Genomic DNA, 7,963 nt, shown 5'->3' on the forward strand with positions numbered 1-7,963 from the left:
GCGCTTTTAAATTTGCCCACAGATTATGCTAGTCAATTACTGAGGTCAAATTCATAAGGTATTAGTGAGTGGATTATCTGTTGGGTAAGCCTTGCATCCAAAACTGCATGGGGATCAAGGAATTCCTATTTAAATGCATTCTTTAGGCACCTGCAGGTTCCAAATGGAATTAGTTGCTCCATGAAGATCAGAATCAGGGGCTTTGAAATTAGAACATGAAAATAAGTAGATTTTCCCAATTTTAACAATCTACCTGCTCTGTTCCTTTCAGGCAGAGAGGGTTAAAATTAAGATCCTTAGTTTCAGGACATATTTTCAGGTTCTGAAAACTCCCTTCTGCTTATTATATGAATCAATGCAGCCTCTCCCCAATTACCAAGGAACATTGAAATGGGCACAATTTACAAAACTGTTTTGCTAATTTAAAAAAAACCTAAGTTTAGAAATCATTAATTTGGGGATTCCTACTGTGGCTGTTTGTACAGCTCAAGCATCCTCCATGTTACTTCAGCTCAGAATGAAAAAGATGAAATGGAATAAATTTGGATCTGAACATCTCCTGTTAAACTGTATCATTTGTGCAAGTCATTCATACTTTGAAAACAGCAACACAAATGTTGATTATTTGGCATCAAACATTCTAACATAGATAACATTCTAGAGAACACTTTGACAGTGGTATACAGAGCCAATAGAAATACTGATAAACTTGTAAAAATTGTTGAAGTTGAATTGGGAGAGTTTGTTGCTCAAATTCAACAAAATTAGATAAATAAAAAGTAAGCAACTACAATGAACAAAATTGTCATCCATCTACAACTGATTACACCAAAATAATTTTATTTTCTCCATCAGTCAAAAGAACAGAAAACTGATATTTTGCATCTTTCATTGTGTAGCTTTCATTGGAAAGATGGAGGCTGAGGGAGACCTGATAGAGGCCTAAAAAATTGTAGGAAGCATCGACAGGGTGGATACTAAGAGGCTTTATCCAAGGGTGAAAGTATCAATTACAAGGGGCCACAGATTCAAGGTGAGAGGGGGAAAGTTTTAAGGGAGATGTGCGGGTACGTTTTTCACACACAGTATTGGATGCCTGGAACTCACTGCCAGAGGGGGTGGTGGAAGCAAGCACATTAGCAACATTCAAGAGGCATCTGGATGGGTACATGAATAGGGAGGGAATGGAAGGATATGGACTGAGTAAGAGCAGAAGATTTTTTCTTTAGTTTAGTTCAGGGCATCATGGTCAGCACAGGCTCAGAGGGCCAAAGGGCCTGTTCCTGTGCTGTACTTCTCTTTGTTTTTTATAGGTAAGTAAATACATTAATATAATTAGCACAAGATCTGTAAGCCAAAATGCAGTATAATATATGTACCAGGAGTTTAAGTAATTTATTCAAGCCAGTAAAATAATTTTAGTTATTTAGAAATATTCCAATTGAACAGAAATGGAAATATTCCGGAGACGCCAAAGTAATAGCCTGTACCACACCACGTTATGGGACAACACTCAAGAATCTTGTTACCATCCAGGAAAGGCAGTTTACTTGACTGACACCTCATTTGCAAACATTCACTCCTTCCGTCACCGGTTTATATTGAGAGCAATGTGTACCATCTACAAGATGCACTGCAGCAACTCACCAAGGCTCCTTAGACTGCACTTCCAAACGCACGATCGCTACCATCTAGGACAAGGGCAGTAGACACATGGAAACACTACCACCTGCAGCTTCCACTCCAAGCCACTCACCATCCTAACTTGGAAATATATTACCATTCCTTCATTGTCACTGGGTCAAAATCCTGGATCTAACAGCACTGGAGATGTACCTTCACCACAGGGATTGAAGTGGTTCAAGAAAACAACTCACTACCACATTCTTAAGAGCAATTAGGAATGGGCAATAAATGCTGGCCTTGCTAGTGATAGCCACATTTCATCATTGAATTTAAAAAAACTAAAATGAAACCAAACAATAAAGAGAAAGATCAGCACTAATAGACTAGAAAAGTGCATGAGAGTTTAAGTCACTGGAGAATCTACAATAATGCAGTTGTTTAAAAGTGCAACTTCTCTGCAAAGAAAGCAAAAGATTTAAAAGACTAACTTGAACAATTCTTTTCTAAGCCTAGAGGTGGAGATCTATACATAGACAGGCAGACAACAATACTGCTAATATTTTTTAATTTCCTCAATTTAAAGTACATTCACAAGGTTACTGAAAATAAATAAATCGTAGGCAGGAGTTAGCTATTTTAAAAACTAAAATAACTGAATCACTCCAGCACAATGGAACACATTGAACTTGCTCAGATGGGAATAAAATTGAGGATAAATTTTGAATGAATTACATTGTGTGTTTATTTTTTTGTTCCCTACAGTTTAAATAAAGGCCAGAGTTACTAACAAAAGAAGCTATGCTCTCTGTCGAAATGTGCAAAGGCCATTTGATTAATTTCACTGTGCAAAAAATCCAACATATTGTTGCACTATGTAAAAACTCAATTCAGTTTTTATACACTAGATTTGCAATTGACTTTTGTACAAGTACAAAAGCTGCACATTATCTCTTTCCATCAGACACTGGTTACATACATACTGTTCACTTATTATTTGCAATCCTTAGGTTTTCCTTGTTACCATATTTCTTCAAATTTTGTTTTCAAAACTGATGCTAGGTAACATTATATGTTGGCAATGATTATGATTAAAAAACATGCTTTAACTAACCATACATTTGTTACTGCTTTGGCATTCTTGGCTTTTTACCTTGCTTTGTATAGTTCATGTTCCTGATCTATTTATAGCCAATGAGGAAGCTGTACTAAATACTAGGATGTGTAATTCCATGAATATTTAATTTGACATATGGTGGAATTCTTCTACATACAATAAGTTAAGATAGTGGCCGGGGTTGGGGGGGGGGGGGGGGGGGGGGGGTTGCGGGGAGCGGGGGGGTTGAATTCTACCCAACTAGATCTGAATATAACAAGGCCAGCTATTTGATTATTCCACAAGGAAAGGAAAACTGTGATTTGGTTACAGTTTATATTCATCAGGCCATTGGAAATAATTTAATATGTGGGCACCAAACTGTATTTTCTTTTTAAGTATCTATGAGATACTGAAGTATGCTTTCCATATTTTATAGACAGTGATCTGGTTGCAGTATTTTAAAATTAGTTCCATGGTGCCAAAGACAGTCAGTTTGGATTTTGTGCAGCTAGTTTGATAAAATTAATGCACGTTGCTTATGCTGGTGGATCTTTACAGTTTGACTACTCAGCATTTGAAACATGAATAAAAGTTTGTCGTGAGGTTCACAACCTGCTGCCTCACAGCCCTCCTATATCTCCATTTTGTTACCTGGGTTATTAGCCCCATTCTTCGTTTGTATTTGTTGTGTTTATTTTTTGACGAGACCAAAAAACGGTTTGCTACTGAGAATGAAAACCACCGGCCAAATTGTACAGTCTGTTGTAAGTAAAAGCAGAATCCCTGTTTTTTCAGAAAATCAACTGATGATAAATAATCTAATGCATTTATAAATACTGGTTTCTTCCCTCTCTATCCACCATGAAACCAGAAATGACCCGACCCCTAACGTGTTATATATGTCCACAAGTGTAGCTCACAAGATCTAAATATTATCCGACCGATAGACTACATTAAAAATGCAAGAAACTAGCATTATCACTTTAAAACTTTCAATGATTTTACAAGTAACAACAGCTTTCAAATCTACATTCAATACACATTTTACTATTATTGTGCTCAGCTGTTAAAAAGAAAGACAATAATTACCTTACTGGAATGTTTAGTGATACACTAGACGTAAAGGATTCGGAGAGATCAGGGACTTCCTATCCACTGCAGTCAGAACCTGCACTCTTAACTAGGCCCGAGACGACCAAGAAAACATCTCAAAAGCAAAAAAAAAACCCTGCCTTACATATTGCAGTGCATCGTCCAATAAATTGTTTAATCCGCTCCATAACCATAAACTTCAAGAACGACCTTGATTTTCACCACTCCCACCCACCTCAACACTTTTTCCATTTTCCTGATTGCCCATTTCACCTGTGTTTTCTGCCTTTTTTTCAAAATTCCCGGAGATCACTGCTGTTCATTTGTATGCTAATAGATTCTGCCACATGGACAAAAAGTGATAATAGTCCTAGTGGAAATATCAACAGGCCGAGACAGAAACTCAAAATTCATAGTTAAAAACAACAATAAAAGGGAGCGAAAGAGCAAGTGCACATACTCTGCGACGGCTGCTGAATCAAACACAATCTCAGCTTAAGGGCATCAGACAGACAAGAGACTGCAGAAAGCTAGCTATGTAGCATGCATCGAATATGAGCTCCCTTAAGAGACAATCCTTCTGCAGCAGTTTAAAATCACTAGCATAATGCTGACTTACCTCTTCCTCAGCTACAGTCTGACATCAGGGAAAGTTGCATTCCAACCAGATCAAAATGTGTGGCCGAAATTTCATGGATTTCTGAACAATGGAAGCAAACGTGACAAGTGTTTCCTAACACTACCATCAATTCTGTGGTCGATTCTACTAGACCATGGTTTGGGATTGTATACCTTGTGCTACTGATACAGTACCCACGGGTCCTTGAATCTCTAGAGCTGTGTGTGCCTAGTATTATGAGCAGTGCTGTATATAATGTAATATATGGAAAAGCTGAATGTGTGACCAAAAAAAAAGTATCCTCCTAATTTAAAACTAAAACTTCAAAAATTTTCAAACATTTGGTCAGAAAATTCCATTGAATCCAAAAAGAAATTAAAACGCAGCAACTGCAAAAAGAAAATTAGTGTTTGGAGCTTCAGAGACACCACAGATTATAGTAATAATCTCTGGTGATCTGCATCAGATCATTACTTTTTAAATTGGATGATGTCTATGAATTATTAGATTAAAACCTTAGAACACTAATTTACTTTGCACTTTACAAAATACATTTGCCACTTCCTATTGTCAAACAAATGATGCACAAAAACTTCAATAGTTCTACCATCTAAAAACAAACCAATATAGGGATCCTTATCTGCAAATATTCAAATCATAGTACTCTAATACTACAGAGCAATGCAAAAAACAGGGCATTGGACGTTTAATATTAAACATTCTCACAACTTTCTTTCCTGTAGAAAGAGATTTTTTAAATATTTCAAGCACTGCAAATTTATCTGCTCTAAATTACCAGAACTATAATTATGAAATGATGCTTCACTAAGTTCTATCCTTCTTTAATGTATATATTGATCATTATAGACTAATATCTTCATTAACAATATCAGTTATCCAATACAATAATTATTGCTTTGATTTGAAAAGTTAGAGTGGAGAAGTTGCACAAATAATTTAATCTGGTTTACAATTCAGACTTCAAAAAAGCAGCATTCTGAAATAATGCTGGATTTCCCAAAATATATTCTGCAGCTATAACAACAGGGCACAATCTGGATGTTTTATTAAGCCCCCAACACAATGAAGCATCCTTTGCTAACAAATCAGCATGACGCATAACTAAGGTAAAGCAAAAGAGTCATTCTCAGTTTGTCTGTTAGCCAGTAGGGGGTCAGTCAGGGCTCAGAACACCAGCCATGGACAGCTCCCGGTGCTGACAGGACATTCAGACACATTTTCCAACTGAAATCACTTCTTAAAATAATCTGCAAATAGACAGATGCACAAACTAAATAGCACAGTTCACAAAATAATTACAATGAAGCATAAATCTCTAAATAATCACATTAAATAAATTAATCTAGGAATTAGAAGCAGTCAAAAGTTACCTTGCAGGGGAGAAAAAAGTATCGATAGGCATAAAAGGATGAACTATAACAGCACTCTTCCTGTTTTAGCCTGAAGCTTTCACTGCTGATTTCCAAGCTCACAAACAACTGAATAAATATCCTGCTTCTGCAGTGCACATAAGCTTGACAGTGCTGATCAGTTCCAGAGTAGAGTAATAAAAGCTTTGTAAAGTAATAATGCATTTGTAAAAGCAACAGTGCAAGTTATGATGGTCTTCATTAGCGTGATGAGATTTACAAGTGAAAAACATTAAGTCCAAAGAATTCGATTTTGTTTAGCTTTGGAGAACCTCCAAGGTAACGTAATTATGCCCCCCTTAAATATATGATAACCTTGACTCTGAACTATTTGGAACTTTGCAGCATTCAGACTAATTCAGTGATGATCCAAATGAGATAAGTTGAGAGTCTATCAACCAAGTCAAGTTTAAAACTTTCCATTTATTGCTTACATTTACTGACTTTAATTCTAAATATTGGCTCTTTCACTTGCAAACTTAGGGAAGCCCAAAATATACTTGTGTTTGTTCGACAAAGTACTAGACTTTACATGCATTCAGTTAGGTCAGCTATTTGAAAAGATGGCACTAAAATATTTGTGCACACATATATACATAAAACTTCCAAGCGCTTTTAAGAGTGTGTCCTGACTTCATACCAATTACATCAATTCAATAAATAACAGACCAATGACCAACTTTTACAAGATTGGAAGACAGATGACAGTATAGCATCAGAGAGGACAGGGTATATGGCTATCATTAGTAACCAACAAACACAACTCAAGACAGGACCACCAGATTCAATAAACAAACTCAAAGGACAATCTGCAGCATATTCTTAGAGGTGCACAATTTATAATTACATTCTTTTGCTTTAACCATTGCCCGAATGTAAATCTGAACTGGATCACAGCCGGCACTGACTGTGTTATTCCTACTTTCTCACGCAGTTACAAAAACACAGCACAGATCACAACTACAAAATAAGAAAGGACCCTTGTCAAATTCACATCAGAAATATTTGAATGCGAACAAACTCTTCAGAAAAATTGGGCACAAAAAAAAGAACTAAACTACACCCACCACAATAGGCAAAATACTGTTACTTGAACCAGATTGCAGGGAACAGCACTCTTCGCTGTGCAGAGCTTAGGTAAAAATGTCGCCTTGGCAAGGATGACAAATGCAGCACGATAGGCTACCAGGCCTAAGGGATCTGTTATACTTCCACATACATCCACTAATGCACACACTCCCACTCATCCTCTCGATAGGCTTTTTTCACATCTTTTTACCAGCTTCAAATCCCCGGCATATGACCTTCTGTTAAATAGATAAAAAAAAATGCTTATCAGTCATGCAAATGAGGCTGAATTCATTTTCCACAACAGATGGCCTCATAGATAATGATGATGGAACACAGAAAATTGAATGTCTCTTGCTATTGTGGCCATGGCAACCAAGAGCAGAATAATATCAATAATAAGAGTTGCTGTATAATAAGGTTGTCAGTTCTGAAAATCACACGCTTTCTGAAAAAAAAAGCTATAAACGGGCAAGTTAATGTTATATATTTGAATTTTCTGCTTTTATGAATGAATGAATATGAATTTTAATACAAAGTATCACCTTGGTCGCTGGAGCACTCTTGATTCTAATCTTTCTTTGTTGAAAATTGCATTTTTTGTGTGTGTTTTTGACCGAGTGGAGAGAGGAAGGGGATTCACTGTATTAGCGGGGGTGGGGGGGCGGGGAGGTGTTGGTTGAAATAGGTTTTAATCCGTGCTTGCTGCAGTCTGGGCTGATAGAGAATGCTGCAATGATGCAACGGTGGCTCGCCTCAGGCTTCCCACCCTGGCTCTCAGGGGGCTGTCCTGCAAAATGAATCAGCAGACGTCCTGAACAAAAACTGATTAAAATGAAAATGGCAAGGCACACGTCTGGGCCGAACTACTGTGCCTCGCTGCTTTGACTGGCAAGCAGCTCGACTCGTGGCTGATTGACACTTGTGTCCGACAGCCCCCTAAAAATAGAGAGAGGTTCTGCAGCATTCTGGAAACAGAGCAAACCCTTGAACAGGCGGCAAAGTCCTTGTGTTTTGTATATATATATATAT

General features: G+C 37.2%; 1 protein-coding gene across 9 annotated transcripts in view; it reads right to left on the reverse strand.

Annotated features, from left to right (window-relative positions):
* Window positions 1-7,533, reverse strand: part of LOC145344848 (myelin transcription factor 1-like protein) — a 445,009-nt gene extending 437,476 nt beyond the window's left edge. For 6 of the 9 annotated variants that reach the window (XM_080192086.1, XM_080192085.1, XM_080192084.1 and 3 more), the window contains exon 1: window positions 6,931-7,000. The gene's annotated coding sequence lies outside the window, so the exon portion shown is untranslated. Of the gene's footprint in view, window positions 1-3,811; window positions 3,873-4,433; window positions 4,480-6,930; window positions 7,001-7,476 lie in introns of those variants that run through there. The other 3 variants (XM_080192078.1, XM_080192079.1, XM_080192080.1) reach the window with 3 other exon arrangements.
* Between the last annotated feature and the right edge of the window lie 430 nt (window positions 7,534-7,963).

Source organism: Carcharhinus amblyrhynchos, chromosome 7 (assembly GCF_965287045.1).
Source record: "Carcharhinus amblyrhynchos chromosome 7, sCarAmb.v2.hapA, whole genome shotgun sequence".
In the NCBI taxonomy this organism is placed as follows: domain Eukaryota; kingdom Metazoa; phylum Chordata; class Chondrichthyes; order Carcharhiniformes; family Carcharhinidae; genus Carcharhinus; species Carcharhinus amblyrhynchos.